Genomic DNA, 15,514 nt, shown 5'->3' on the forward strand with positions numbered 1-15,514 from the left:
GATAATTACCTCATTAAACGCGTCAGAACCGAACTACCGGGTCGCTTGGGACTTGTTACAAAGGCGATGCAACAGACCGCGACAAATCGTACAGTCGCATTTGAAAACGTTATTTGAATTACCAGAAGTAACTCGCGATGCACCCTCGAGCCTCAGATCATTGGCGGAACAGGCTCAAATGCATGTAAATGCACTCGCCACTCTAGGTCAGCCCGTAGAACAATGGGACGCGATATTAGTTTATTTGATAGGAAAAAAGCTAGACAAAAATACTCGACGCGGATGGGAACGCACGTTAGAAAATGATGAGATGCCGACATTCGAACAATTAGTTAGTTTTGTAAACAAACAAGCGCGTGGCGAGGAGATTGAAGCGGAATTTTCTAACACAATGAAACGGGTTCCGTATCAAGATCGTCCGCTACGAAACAAGGTTAATGCAAGGGGGTACATCCACGTAGCGACGACAAATACTAAGTGCGTCATGTGTAACGAGAACCACGAAATTTACTATTGTAAACATTTTTTGCAAGCTTCAATTCGAGATAGATTAGAGGTGATAAAACAGAGTAAATTATGTCTTAATTGCTTCCGAACTGGACATTTAGTCGCCACGTGTCAAGCAAACGGGTGCAGGAAATGCAATCAAAGGCACAATACATTATTACATTTTAATAACGAACACCGGGTCGATACGAACACTAGTAACACCCAAGTAGAAGCTCAAATAACAAACGCGGGAGCCAATGCAACTGCGTTAACAGTCACATGCGATTCAGAAATATTGCTTGGTACAGCGCGGATAAAAATATTAGACAAATTCAACAAGGAACACGAGTGCCGCGTTTTATTAGACGGGGGATCTCAGACGCATTTTATAACCAGTGAACTAGCCGAAAATTTGCAATTATGTAAGCATAACGTAAATTTAACGCTATCAGGTTTAGGTCAGCAGGCGACCAGGGCACAATATAGTGTAAAAACAATAGTCAAGGCGCGGAATAGTAATTTTTCCAGTCCGATATCGATGATTGCTGTACCCTCGATTACCGGATTATTACCATCCCGACTAGTAAACAGAACCGCGATTCAAGTACCGCAAAACATCGCGTTAGCAGATCCGGAATTCCATAAGCCAGGGAAGATAGACGCGTTATTAGGCAATACATTGTTCTTCAGCCTATTAAGCATTGGACAAATTAAATTAAATAACAACAGTATCATATTGCAGAAAACTAGGTTAGGATGGATAGTTACCGGCAAAACAGATTTGCAACCCGCATATAAGAACCCATCAGTAAAATCGTTCCTTGTTACGTCGAGTTTAGATAAAACGTTAAACAAATTCCGGGAGATAGAAGAAGTCGCGGAGAAATCGTATTTATCAGAAGAAGAAAAGGCCGCGGAAACTTCATTTAAACAGGATACAATACGAGATGCAGACGGACGATATTGCGTAAGATTACCGTTCAACATAAAAAATAAACAACGGTTAGGGAGTTCGCGAGAGATAGCGCTAAAGGGATTTTATGCTTTAGAACGGAAATTACATTCCAATCAGGAACTGTTAACAGGATATCGGGAATTTTTAAAGGATTACGAACGGTTAGGGCACATGACACAGGTCAGCGGAGACGAGCTCACCGAGGGTTTCTACCTGCCGCACCACGCGGTAATAAAGGGAGCCGATTATTGCGGACCATTCTTTTTAAGGGAACGGAAACACAGAAGTGAAAATAGAATCAAGGGATACGTTGTAGTGTTTGTATGCTTTGCCACAAAGGCAACTCATTTAGAATTAGTCACAAACCTTACCACGGTGAAGGTTTTTAAAAACCACTTAAAAGCTACGATCGGAGACGCACTGGTCACGTACGAACAATTGAACAGCATAGTAATCGAGATCGAGGCTATCTTAAAATCCCGACCACTAACACCCCTATCCTCTAATCCTAAAGACTATATCGCACTAACACCTGCACACTTCCTAATTGGTGATTCGTTACGAACCCTACCGGAATATGAGTGGACAGATGTGCATATCAAAAGGCTGTCATTGTGGCAACATACTCAAAGGTGCAGGTATTCAGGAAGGGACACTGGTACTCATACGAGAGGACAACCTTCCACCGTTGCAGTGAGAATTGGGCCGAATCTTGGAGGTACATCCAGGGGACGACAAGATTATCCGTGTGGTGACTGTGAAGACACCGCTAGGAGGGTACAAACGGAGTGTAAAAGGACTTGCGCCACTACCGATAGACTGAGCGTAGCATCTATAGTTCATTGTATATACGTATAGGCCTTTGTGTATAGATATAAGTTAGTTTTTTATGATTATGCACTCTCCAGACTTCGCAGTTTAATGTATTAGTTTAGACTTGTTGAACGGAACCGTTCAAGGGGGGCGGTATGTTAAGGCCACTTACAGCCTTAACGTTTCCTCCGACCCCTTAGAACCATCGTACCTTTTAGTTTGTATACACCCTTTATGTTTGCTACGGCTTATTGTACATTTGGTAGTTTTTTCGAAATAATAGGAGCCTTCGTCCCGTTCACAACTTGCAATCGTCTTTACGGTATTACGAGAAGGGACCGTGGCAGCCATAAATCCCTGAACCCATAAGGCCCGCGATTATTGCTGTAGATTTTCTTTGCCTATTGTTTACATCTGGTGTCCAGTCACCAGTATTTTTAACTCTCTTGCCCGTCCGTTAGCATGTGTTTCTAAGGCCAAGCGTTTCTTGCTTTTTACCTGCCACGGTCGGCGATTGCAAACGGGACGAATTAGTTATTAACTTTAGCAACTAGGAAGACTAGAAGGGAAGGGATTGTGTCTCCCTTCCACAACCATTTTCAGATCGAAAAGGGCCAACCAGAACGTCTTCACCCCCGTGAAGACGACATTGCGGAGGTGTCGTCGAAGACGATTCTGGGAGGCCCAGTGAGTCGAGAATCATAGTTGGAAACAAATAGTCAACCAAGCAAATAGAGAACATCGAACATATTTCGAGTCACTACACTGATTTTCACAAGTAAATACAGTCCACTTCACAAACCTAAAAATTCGCACAAAGTTAATTCGGCGTGCGAAGTACTAGTTTAACTACCGAACATAGTCGGTGGAAAACAAGGTACACGACACAGTATATGTTTTATCGAAGCACTCTGCGTTCATGGCATAATGTGAGAAGCGTTTGGTCTACTTTAATTTTAGCTTTCAGTATTCCATACAAAGGATGATTTTAGGGGAAGCGACGTGTAGGTTGGAGGTCAAGGGACTCGTTAACCAGTTACGCGACCGTTCGTTCGCTGTCCGCCAGGCGCATGGCAAGGAAATCTTTGTGTCAGCGGGTCGACGCGCTTCGCCGAGCGATATAAAAATATATATAAAGCGCGGATGTAAAGATCGCGGGTGAACCGTCGTTGGATCGGCCGCGCCAGCAGCCCCCGTGCTGCAAGCTGAAATGTTTGCGCGGGTTCCCTCGCCTTCGCCTCCGTTTCGCGCGTCATTTTCCTTTTTCATCGAAACAGACGCGAGGCACCGTTGATCCTCGAACGCGAATTCCACTGGGACCTACGCATCCGATCTGCAATGATGAGATCACGGTTCGGGATCATCGGGTATCAGGGACAGTGTATTTCTGTCGTTTAGGGGGGAATGACGAGGGGATGGTGTGTTCATTTAAGATGCTGGATCGATTAAACGTTGGGAAACTGGAAATTATATGTTTAGAATTGTCGAGGCGGAGTAGCTATTGGAAACTATTGTTTCTATCTTTGACGGGGTGGTCTTTGAATCGAAGTAAGAGACTCGAAAGCTGTATTAATGTGAATTAAAGGATGATCACGTTAGAATACAGAAGATTATTATAAGTATTCAGATTGGAATTTATTGTCTTCTCAATTTTACATTTCATTCTCTTTCAAAGTATTCTCAAGAAAATTCCATTTCCCCTCTGAAGTCCTCACGCCAAATGGTTTGATTTGAAAGTATTAATGTGAATTAAAGGATGATCACGTTAGAACACAGAAGATTATTACAAGTATTCAGATTAGAATTTATTGTCTTTTCAATTTTACATTTGATTCTCTTTCAAAGTATTCTCAAGAAAATTCCATTTCCCCTCTGAAGTCCTCACTCCAAACGGTTTGATTTGACCATTCCGTTCGCGTGTCGATATTTATTCGATATCCTGGCGCTGTTCCAAGTTCGTCTGCCCCGAACGCGACGAAAGTCGCCTGGAACCTCTATTTTTTCACCATCGGTAACGTCAGACTTTCCCCGGAGCAGAATGCCCGAGAAAAAGCTGCAGCGCGCGGCCCTCGCCGCTGCTGATTTCATAAAGCTGTCGTCAGCCCGCCGAATCCTCCATAACAGAAGCCCCCGTGGACGGCGGCGGGTTTCACGACCTCTCTCTCTCCTCGCCCAACCACCCCGGCCGAAGAGCAAATATTGAATTAAGGAAAGTGCGAGCGGAGAGCCTTCCTCGCAGCCTGCGACAGCGCCGGCTGCCGCTGATTCGTTGATTGCCGGTTTCCTTTTTCAACGCTCGCGCGATCAATTCGCTTCGTACGATTTTTATTTAATCGGACCGATCACGCGGTCGATCCTAAGATCCGAAGATTTAAAATCTGAAGCATGTTTCATCTTGAAACTTCCAACTGTATCCAATTTCCAACAAACTCTAATTTCAAAATGACCCCAGAATCTTGATTAACTAAAAACATACCTACCCTTCCCTTATTCTCTTCCAAAATTCAATCCCCCTAAAATCAACCTATTCATTGAAAAATCCCAAAGATGAATCTCCCGAGTCCCATAAAACCGGGTAAAAAATCTCTGTAGCAAGTGGCTAACAAATCAGTCCGAACTTGACCCAAGCGACTTCGCCGTAGTTCGCGAATCGTCCTCTAACGATCCTCGGTGAACGCAGCCTGCTAGGCGAAAGTAGCGAACAATTCTCCGTTCGACGTACCAGCGAACAGAGCGCGTTACGCGGTAACGAGGGAAGAGACGAGCTGGAAACGGACGCGCGTAAGGGAGCGCGTAAAAGGTGTCGAGAGGGCCCGTAGAAAGAGGATGAAAGGTTCGGGGGCAAACGGGCAGAAGACGGTTGGTAAGCATGTGCTCGGTCTTCGTGGCTCTCTTCCTCCCCTTTCTCTCCTCCTTTCTCGATCCGCCTCTGGCAAGCCCAAGTTAGTCTAACTTGGGAATTCTATTTGCGTCTTGACTTCTTACGTCTTGCCGTCCCTCGCGTCCGGCTCGTTTCCCTCTTCAGCGTCCCCCCCGGCGGGGCGAGGGGAGTCTACCTAGCGACGGCCGGTCAGCAACGCGGTCAGATAGGTCTAATCTGAATTACCGATGCCCAGCCGGTCTCTATCTGTGTCCGTGCCTCTCGCCACGCGCGCGCGCCGGTGTATGGGTCCGAGAGCGCTTGGAAGGATTCCCGAACTTTCTGCCTCTGTTTTCCGGTTCGAGCCGCGATAAATAATGATACCGCGCCGGCGGTCCTCTCGCCCGCCGGGAACTACTGACGCTTCGATACCCGACGGGGATTGGTCGTCGTCGATGGCCAGACGTCGAACGATTCGCGTCGTCGGGGCTGGGTAGCCGCTCCGCTGAGCTTTAGGGGATACTGATACGAGTATTCCGCGCGGAGCTGAGAACGATCTTGGGTTGAACGCTTGGGGATCAAAGATTAACCCTTTGCACTCGAACGTTTTTCGCTTGAAGTATTCTGTAGTTTCCAATTGGATGTAGACAACATTCTTTAAAATGAATTTAACAAGAAATCATACATGAATTAGACACCAAAGTTATTTTTCTTCAATGTTTCACGTATCGATGCAGTATACTAAGGTTAATGGTAAATACCAGAGTTTATAATTTTTGCTGTGTCTAAGCATCTGGTGACTGAGAGTCGCCTCTCGAGTGCAAAGGGTTAACGACCAAATTTTTGCTGGTCTTGGACAGGTTTGCTGGACGGAGGGTATATTTAGGCGTCGGTTGATGAACAAGTTTGAACAAGGAAATTTCGAGTTCAGTCGCATTTCGTGATGTTTTGATGTTTTCGGGGTAATCTGTAAAGGGGTTTCTAATGGAATGTCAAAGTTAGTTTTAGACTTCGATAAGAAAGGAGAACAGTCAGTTTAACCGGTCCAGGGCAAGAATCAATCGGTATCCGTTAATGAATGCCCGAAGACGATTAAAGGCGCGATTCGCGGAATTCCAGAAAGTAGAACAGTAGTCTCCACTTATCCGAGTGGCGAGTGAGAAGACAAAACATCGAGATAAGTGGAATTCCGCTGCGCAGTTCTGAACCTAGCGCAAGACGCATTGTCAAGAGGAGAACGGTTTAATCGGGCCAAGCGTCGCGATTACGTCACTCGGACGATAACGTCCGACGATAACAATTCACCGGTGACGTTACAGTCTTGGGAGGCGCGGAGAGCGGCAGTTCTTTTTGTCTCGTTAAGCGAAATTACCCGGGCGAGCGTCGATAGTGCGAATCCCTCGGTCGCCGGGCATGAAACGAGGAGTCCGCTTGGCGGCGACGGTAGCTAAAAAGCGGTATAATAATCTATCGATAAACAGTCCGGATCGATTAAGATGCAACCGGGAGAAGCTGCCGGCAAGAAAAGAAACAGAAAAACACCGCTAACGAGTATGTACGCGCGATTTTATCTGGCGGCCACTTATCGGGAATGTTTCTTGCCGTCTAATAGTAGCGATTATCAGTAGCGCTGCGTGCCAGCCCCGATAATTGCAAGAGGAGCTGGCGAGTCGCGGCGGTAATGATCTCCTTAACGACGGCCACGCTCGGGGATTTGACGTTCAATTACACCAACTTGTTCCGAGGATCGTAGCTCACTCGAACCACGAATTATTCGCTACCGGCGCGCCGGCTGCCACAGGTATGATCACGTCCGCGCGATCCGTCCGCGATCGGGAGAGCCCCGCGCTCGGTTCCGTTGTCGGTGTTGCGCGTTGACAAGCTCTTCGACACCTCCCATTCGCGACGCAGCCTCCGCTCGGACGGTTGACTTATTTGGGCAGACGAGTTGACTCGCCGGTGGTGTCGAATATTCATTATCACCTCGTTTTCTCGTTTATCGGCCTGAAAATTATGGGATTCCCTTGTGTTAACCTATCTATATTAAAGGGTACCTATTAAGAACACGACGTTGAAGCATTACAGTCGTCCGTAATTTCGTTCTGATACGAAAAAAGAATGTCCGAGTTGTCGATTCGTAATTAATATTCTCTTTAAACGGAAACATAATTCGAAATTAGTGGTATTAGAATTCTATCAGAGGTTCAATTTTATTCGAGCTCTGTGTCGAACGAACAACCACTGGCGGCAGTGGTTCTCATCCGTCGCCGGTATACATGCACCTACGCGATACGTGTTTGCCTCGCGGCTTGGTTACGCAATCGCTCGTTCGCCGGCGGATGAAAAAATCGAGACGTACGGTGTCCGCATGCGTGGAACAGCGGACGATTATTTACGCGAGATGATAACGAGCCCCGGTTAACGAGGTTTCCGTATCGCGCGATCGAACGGGAAATTTCGTTGTAATTTACGCAACCCGGCCCCGCATTATGCAAAGGATCCCGAGCGGGTATCGGGACGCGAGCAACTTTTTCTCGCGCCGCGGAGACCTCGCTTCAAATGCCCGGCGTTATAATAAATTTCGCAGGTTATTCGTGATATCGAACGCGGGAGGACATTGCGGGATTCCGGGCCCCGGAGATAGAACGCAACAGGTCTTTGTCTTTCAAGGATTCCGTCCGATGCGGTTTCGCTCCTCTTGGTGGCTTCTGGATTGTGCGTTTCGTGCGTTTATGGGGTACAGGATTTCGCAAGGTTTCGCGCGAGCTTGGTATCTTTCAAGCAATCGTCAGTGGAACATTGCAATAAAATATAGAAATCCGTTTGACTCTGACTTCTATAAGTTCCTTCGTAAGAATCATTGAATGTACTGGTACAAGCGATCTAGCTGGGAATATATTGGGAATATTCGTGACAATGCTTAGATATTCGAAGAAAGCCATTTCTTATAATCTCTAAACAAAATTCCTATCCAAAACTTTTGTTTCTAGTAAAATGATAAATACAATCTCGAGATGAATCTATCACCTATTCTGTAATCGGCTTGTTAACTTATTTCTGGTAGCTCGATAAATATTTTCCTATTTGCCTCGTTGCCTTTTTCGCCGGACGTTCGACTGCTAACTTTGTTAGGCAACCGGTCGCCATTGATCTTTTTGGTATAGCGTCGTCGACCAATCGAGTCCGGTCAATTCGAGCGTGAAGACGTACCGGCGCGTCAATAAATCGACGCTCCGCCCAGCGTTAAACGGCGTTACAAGCAGTAAACGGAATAACAAGCAGATTTCCGTCAGCCGGTTGCATTCTCGGGGACATTGGCAGCCGCCGCGTTATTATTTTAACGTGAACGTTTTGGCGATCCTCACCAAGATAAATAACAATGCTTACGTAACGGGCACGTAACGTTCGTGCCTCAAGGATGCTGCACGCGTATCGCTCCCGAAATCCCGTGCCCGTGCCGCTCTCGTGCCGGTTTCTCGATCGAGATCGACGCGCGACGTCCAATTTGCTCGGTCCTGTCCGAATACCTGGCTCCCGGATCCTTTAACCGTTTGCACTCGACAGTTTTTCGCTAGAGACGTGCGATATTTCTCAATGAGATCTAAACGACGTTCTTCGACACTAACGAACGAGAAGACGTATATAAATTGACACTTAGGCGACCGCCTAAAAAGAACTGTAACTACAACCTCCTCCGTTATCTTCGATTGAACTCATCCAATTAATTCGGTTCGAAACTGTGTTTTGTAAAAGCAAGAACCGTATTTGATGAATTGCAAATAATCCCACTTCAAGACTTACTAACCAACGAAACAAAAGATAAATAGAATAAAAGGCGAATACGTCGCTGAGTGAAAAGTGGGAAATCTCACCATTCGGTTGGCTAAGTGTTAAGAAACATAGCTATTTTATTTGAATATTTTGAACGTTTTGTGTAGTAATACATATTCTTTCATAACAAAGACAAATGGTATTAGAAATAATTATTAATAACTCGGTATCACAGTACACGTGTTACACTATCATGTAGTTACTTGTGTTACTAAGTATTTTTATTCGACAGTTTTCTTATTGCCATTGTATTTGAGCAATTTTGAACTGCTTCGTTATACGAAAATTTAATGTTTACCTGAGTTGGATGAATCGAATGTGTTACCTGTTAGAAGATTATTAAAGTGGAGCTGAATAATTCTTTCTTAACGTATTCATTTCGAGAGAGATCACTGCCGTTGCTTTGGAAAGATTGATTAAAAAACTTTTAATTGTTAATTGCTGATTTTTAATTAATTAATTAAAAACTGACGGGTGAAGTATCGAGATGATTAAAGAGTGTTCAGGAGAATTATTTCTTTTGATATTCGTGTGTTTAATTCTTTCTTCTGAGGATAATTGAGGATACAGGGATATGCCCTAGAAATCAAGAAAGTTTCTTGGAATTCTTGAAAGACAGAATTTCAGATGCATGGGATATATCTTGAGTATCTTGATTACAATTTGAATAATTTCTCTTGGGATCCTTGGAGCATGTTGATGGGTTTTATGAGTCTTAAAAGGTCTTGATGAATGCTGGAAACCTTGGGAGGCGTGGAGGGATCTTGGTTTTAATGCATCGTGAAAGTGTTGAAAGGTCACGGTGCATCTTGAAGAGCTCCGGGTGAGCCGAAAGTTTCGGTGTCTCGTATACATGAATCTCTCGAACGTGTTAATGATTTTAATAAATCACCGAACACTTTCAAAATTTATAAAAGCGAGTCATCCGCGTTGATACCTCTAGCTGACCGAATGTCTGTCTTCTTTGTTCCAGGTAAGCGAAACTTCCACTCCGCCATTGCTACGCTGTCAACGGCGTGTAACGATTCTGGTAAAGTACATTATTAATTGGCGATAATAAAACCGCTGCCCGCCTACCGTGTGCCACCATTAAAACTCCGAAGAACTCGTAAGTCCTTGCCCAATTAATATCGTAAAACTTTATCGGCCGACCATTAAACTATTCATAAATAATGCGCGTCGATCAATGATTCAATTACATGGAAATCTTATTTAATCTATCTCCATCCCTCACTGCGGCCGATCGATTGTATTTCAACGGAATCGATCGCATCGATCGATCTCCATATTTACGGGCGCATTAACGCTCGCAGACCGCGGTAACCTGTAATTAACCGCAATATTTCATTCACCGCGAAGATGCAAACGCTGCGTTTTTCAGCGTGCGCGGAGATTCTAGAGATTGTGGAGCGCGGATAACAGCTCGGGGACATTTCGTAAACACGCGGGATTCGAATCATGATCCCGAGGCGCGCTGAAATCACGGAAGCCGGCAGATTGGCTCGCAGATTGTCGGCGTAATCTCGGCAGGCCAATTAAGTCCCTCATTTCCCCCGTCGATAAGTTCGTTGAAAGTTCGCGCGCGGGTGTTCGCAGTCGCGAAGCCGAGAAAGAGGCAGCGGCGCGGGAGGGGGGCGAGGGAAAAGGAGGAAAAACGCTGGAATCGACCCGGCGACACCGATGTCCGCGCGGCGAATTAGAGAAAGGCGCATCCTTGGATGCGGTTGCCATGCCGGGCGCGGTAGAAAACCGCAAACCCGCCGAGGGAGGAATTTCTTGAAAATTGAAGCGATCCTGCCGAAGGTCCTTGAGCGTGGAATAGAGAAAAACCGCGACGACCCTATAATCGTTACGCTAGGAATGTTAATTCCGCGACCGGCTGACGGAACTGTCTACCCACTAGGTGGAAGGAAGAAAATCATCAGGAGCAATCGAGGAACGTTCCTGGATCGTTTTGACGTCCAACCGTTAGTCTCGTCAGCTGTTCAACGCTCAGCTGTCGCCTCTTTTTGTCCTACTTTCAGGTTGACGATCGCTTCACGCGGCGCTCTTATTTCTATCGCCATTATCTTCTATACAGTAACTTCTCTCGCTTTCTAGAAGATAAAGTTTAAATGCAAAGGGAAGAATTACTAAACACGAAACAAGAATATTACTTCAAACGCATAACAGTTCGATCTAATACAAATTCGATGAAACTATTCGAATATCATTAGCAAACTTCCAATTTGCTCGAGTAAGATGAAAACGTTTACTTCCACAGCACACGAGTTTCCTGAAGACCATGCAACAGGTCGAGCAACTAGCAGCGTTTAATTTTAATCGGTGACCGAGGAGAATCCGATCACGGATTCACCGAACTCTTAACGTTTTACTGCGGCCCGAGGCGCTAGAGAGGACACCGCAGGTCCAGTAATAGCAGTAATAACTCCACGGTTTGGTTGTCGGTGGTGGCAGCGTCGGCCCGACGTCGTCACCGGTATCACGTTCGCCTGTTAACGTCAGCCTGGTATGGTGGCGTCGTTGAATCGGAACGGGGCGCGTTAAAAACTCATTTTTATCTCCTCGCCGCCGTCCCGGAAGACGGAGGGCGCACTCGAGATGCTCCCTAGACACTCGAGCAGCCATTAACCGGTAAGCAGCGGTCCTAAAACCGAGGCGACACTTTCTATTTTAGTGCGGCGCGTTACGAGCGCGCCGGGTACGCTGACAAGCGCCACGGACCGTTTTCATTTGACAGCGAGCACGTGAATGGGAAGAGTCCCTTCCGCGTCCAGCGACGTTTCCTGGAGGGGCTAAGGACGCCCGGGAAGCGGTCCCTTCGCCGCCGCGACGCCATGATGTCGGCAATGGCGGCGGCGAGCGGTCCGAGGGGAATCCGACGACCCAATTCTTCCCGATCGTCAACAACGCTACCGAACCGAGGTTTATTTTCGATCGGGTCTATTCTCGCGCGAAAAAAAAACTATTTATTTTCGATCCGAGCTGCTTTCGGTATACACTGACGATCAGAAGTTTGGCCAACGCCGGGGGAGAACTCGCCGGGGATGAATAAGCGGATTATGGAGCTACGTCGGCTGCCTCTTTATCCTTCAAAGCCGGCTTGTCTAGCCTTTGACTCGTGTATTTTTAGCGCTCCTTCGGCCGACGGAGATCCCGTGTGTTTCTCGTGTTCGGTTGGAATCGCGTTAGGTATTTTCCGTGGATCGGTCTCGATTGCCGCCGCGGATTCGCGGGGATTTCCGAGGGAATTGGATCGAGGCCTCCCGACGCGGGGATACGAGGAAGCAATTTTTGACGGGTCGCATCTAGTGCTGGCACAAATCTTCTCTTCCCTTTCTATTCGCGTTTCTGTCGGCCGTTATGCAACCAATCCCCAAACGGGGTTTGCACTACCAAACATCCGAGGCATGTTGTGCCTCGGACATTCCTAACACCCGGTATGGCGTCTAGCTTTTAGGCCCGAGGCTCGTAAGCCCGTACCCGCGCGAACACGCTTCGCCAAAATTCGAGCGAGCCGCTTGTCACTGTCCCCATTGTTCATCTAAAATTGTACCCATCATTCTCAACCTCTTGGTAATTATACTGGCCGTGCAGCGTACAAACGGAGGGAATATTTTCGAGGAATTATGAAAGAGGCCATCGGTGGAAACGAATTGGAGATTGTTTTACTCTGATTAAGACATGATTGATTCCTGGGACTTGGAAGGAACTTATCGGCTCTATTAAGAACGTGTTCGGCGGAGACGTATAAATACGTCGAGACGTCCCTGGACACCGTCCGTTTAATCACGCGCGCTCGCTTGTTGGCAGAACTGAGCTTATTAAGCTCGGGCCACGCCTGAACGTTACGGATCAAACTCGGGAACACGGTTTAATAAGGATGGTATTAATACACAGCCTATTTTCTGGCGCGAAATATCATTCGAATGCTTCATCCGTAGCCTTCCCAACGATGACTGTATCATGAACCGCAGTCTCTTCGAATTATCCCATGTGCCATCTTCAGATTCTCGTTTTCCCGGTACCCAAACTACACCTTATTTCCCCATGCTTCCCGTTATTCCTCTAAATAGAATATTCCTATATATATTTCCTTTCTTTTCCTTAGAGTTTCTCCACGAATGATCTATCCATGACACAATCTAATCTTTCGTCGGTATCATTCAGTACATAAACTGTACGATTTATCCGAAAGACGTCCACAGGCCCACGGAGATGCTCACGAAATAACATTCGTCCTTAATTTCGTCCTTCGAGCCTCCGACGCGTTCTCTCAAGAGCAATCAAGCATTGCGCAACCGAATAAATGCAAACGCCGCTTCGCAAAGTAGAAAAAGAGAATGAGAAAGTCCCGACGGGGGTGGCGGCGGTAAAAAAAAGGAGGAAACGGGTTCGTTTCGCAGCGAAGAGGAGAGAGGAGTGGCGGATTGCGAGGCTTGCTTGAAATAATGAGCCGCGAGGAGTCAGCGGATTTTCGAGAGAGCTCAATCAGCCGACAGAAAGCCGGCTACATGCACGCCATTAGCTCGCCCGCTCGAATATTAATTACTCTGGCAGGTAGCGAGCCCTTATCTCTCTCGTCCCTTCGACGGCCATTATCTTTCCCCGGCCGTTAGACGCGATTGACATTGCTCTATTCAACGGCTGCGATCCCGTTGATTGAAATTCGACCACTTTTCTTCGTGATAACTGCTTTTCAAATCGATTCGATCCCTCAATGGGCGATTGTTTATCGATTCTCTCATACTGATTGGATCCCTTTCTTTCGTGAATTCGATTTTTAGCCGGCGCTCCTTCTTTCGCGTTCTCATCGCCGATGAATGGCCCTCTATGCGATCTAATGATCCTTATCGACAATTCATAACGTCGCATTGTGAATCGCAGGAATTGTCGGACTATCGTGTAATTTACGCGAAGCGCATACATTATGACGGCGAATTAATTTCTCACCAATGACACGTGAATTAATCCACGAATAGATTCGCGTATACAGTCACCGGCTATAATTAAACACCGCAGCGTTGCGTCTCTAAAAATACCCTCGAACGAGGAAGCTATACTTTAATTAACCTTTCGCCTTCCGGTTCGTTTCCTAATTAAGCTTATCGCTTCCTTCAAGCAACATTCGCATCTACGATATTTCTCGAGTCTCGATTCGTAACCTACTTTTATCGAAGAGTGAATTGATTTTTAACGAAACAGGTGGACGGTTCGATGATCGTTCGAAGTGTTTCCCAGGCTCGCCGTGTCGCTCGCTCGACGTTCGTCAAAGAGCGAACGGCCCGGTCGTTTTTGCCGCGTTAATTGTTCAGAGATTCGGGAAACGGCGGAGTACCAGTGAAATCGGACCGTGGATCCGGCGGCGTCGAGGCATTTTTCAGCGAGAAACGCGCGGCTCCGGTTCGGTTACCGGTTTTCTCGCGTCCGTGACGCGCGACGCACTTTTGCTCCACTTCTCTGCACCGCCGCCGGTGCGGTGCGCTCGGGGACGGAGAACGAGCGGCGGAGCAATGGTGTATCGCCCGCGATAATTATAACGGGAGGTCGTTTATTTCGGTTATTTGCTTTGGGCGTACGCGAACACTGGCTTGTCGTTACCTCCCACGATTTTGTTTATTCCCGCGCGCAACCCCCCTGCCGCCCCGCCGGTGGCCATTGTTGGGATTATATCGGTGACAAACGGGGGCCAGCTGTCTCCGTCGTTGTCCTATTATTTATTCCACTGGTCGGAACAGAAGTTAAAATTACGCGGGTCGCTTAACGCGACTCGTATTGTGGCTTCGAATGGATTTCATTCGGTGTTAATGTTAAGTAGCATGCGTCAAATTGATTTCGATCTGTGTATGGCGAGTGGAATATTTTGTAATGTTCGAATTGGTCGATGTAGTTTGAATATAATATTTTTGGAAGGATTTTACTGGATTTAGGTATTCGTTTAATTGTCGATCAAATGAATTGAATGAATTAAATGAATTAAATGAATTAAACGAATGGTTCAGTGTTTTGGTGTTTGAAAGAGAGGAATTGGATATTTAGTTGACGAGTGTTAGGGGAAACAATGTACGAGGCACTTTATCGCGCAATCGATGGTCCATCGAAACGAAATCGATGACTCGATTTGTTTTCTGTGTCCGCAGCTAGAAATACGTCTCTACGAACGATCGATCGTAGATAAACATCGATTCATCGACACGCGCGCGAGCCCACGTGCTCGTTGCCCAGAAAGCTACAATTCGGTGACTAATTGGGTCGCGTGAATCAACGAATTAGCTTTGTATTCTATCAATACCTTTATCGAGACTTTCAGGGTCGCTCGAACGGCGATCCGTCATCGGAGATACATCTCGTAGATCGGTATCTTTCATTGCTTCATCCATTCTTCCTGTCTATACAACTCGACGCTCGAAACTTCTCACTACAATCGAAATTTTTCTAATATACTTTCTTCGAAGGACACGCTTCGCATCTTACACAATTCGAATTCGAAACCTCACTCAAGAAACACCACCATCTTCGATGTCAATCTCCAAGCACAATATTTCGCCAGAAAACCTATTTCACTC

The 15,514-nt window shown here is 46.4% G+C and overlaps 1 protein-coding gene across 6 annotated transcripts in view; it reads left to right on the forward strand.

Moving 5' to 3' along the window:
* The window catches only part of LOC116430514 (uncharacterized), a 365,874-nt gene that overhangs the window by 77,291 nt on the left and 273,069 nt on the right, over positions 1 to 15,514 (forward strand). Inside the window, exon 1 of one of the 6 annotated variants that reach the window (XM_076369542.1) lies at positions 6,776 to 6,918. The exons of 4 other annotated variants lie outside the window; for them this stretch is intronic. The gene's annotated coding sequence lies outside the window, so the exon portion shown is untranslated. Of the gene's footprint in view, positions 1 to 6,775; positions 6,919 to 9,955; positions 9,979 to 15,514 lie in introns of those variants that run through there. One more of the 6 variants, XM_076369543.1, reaches the window with a different exon arrangement.

Source organism: Nomia melanderi, chromosome 7 (genome assembly GCF_051020985.1).
Source record: "Nomia melanderi isolate GNS246 chromosome 7, iyNomMela1, whole genome shotgun sequence".
NCBI lineage: Eukaryota > Metazoa > Arthropoda > Insecta > Hymenoptera > Halictidae > Nomia > Nomia melanderi.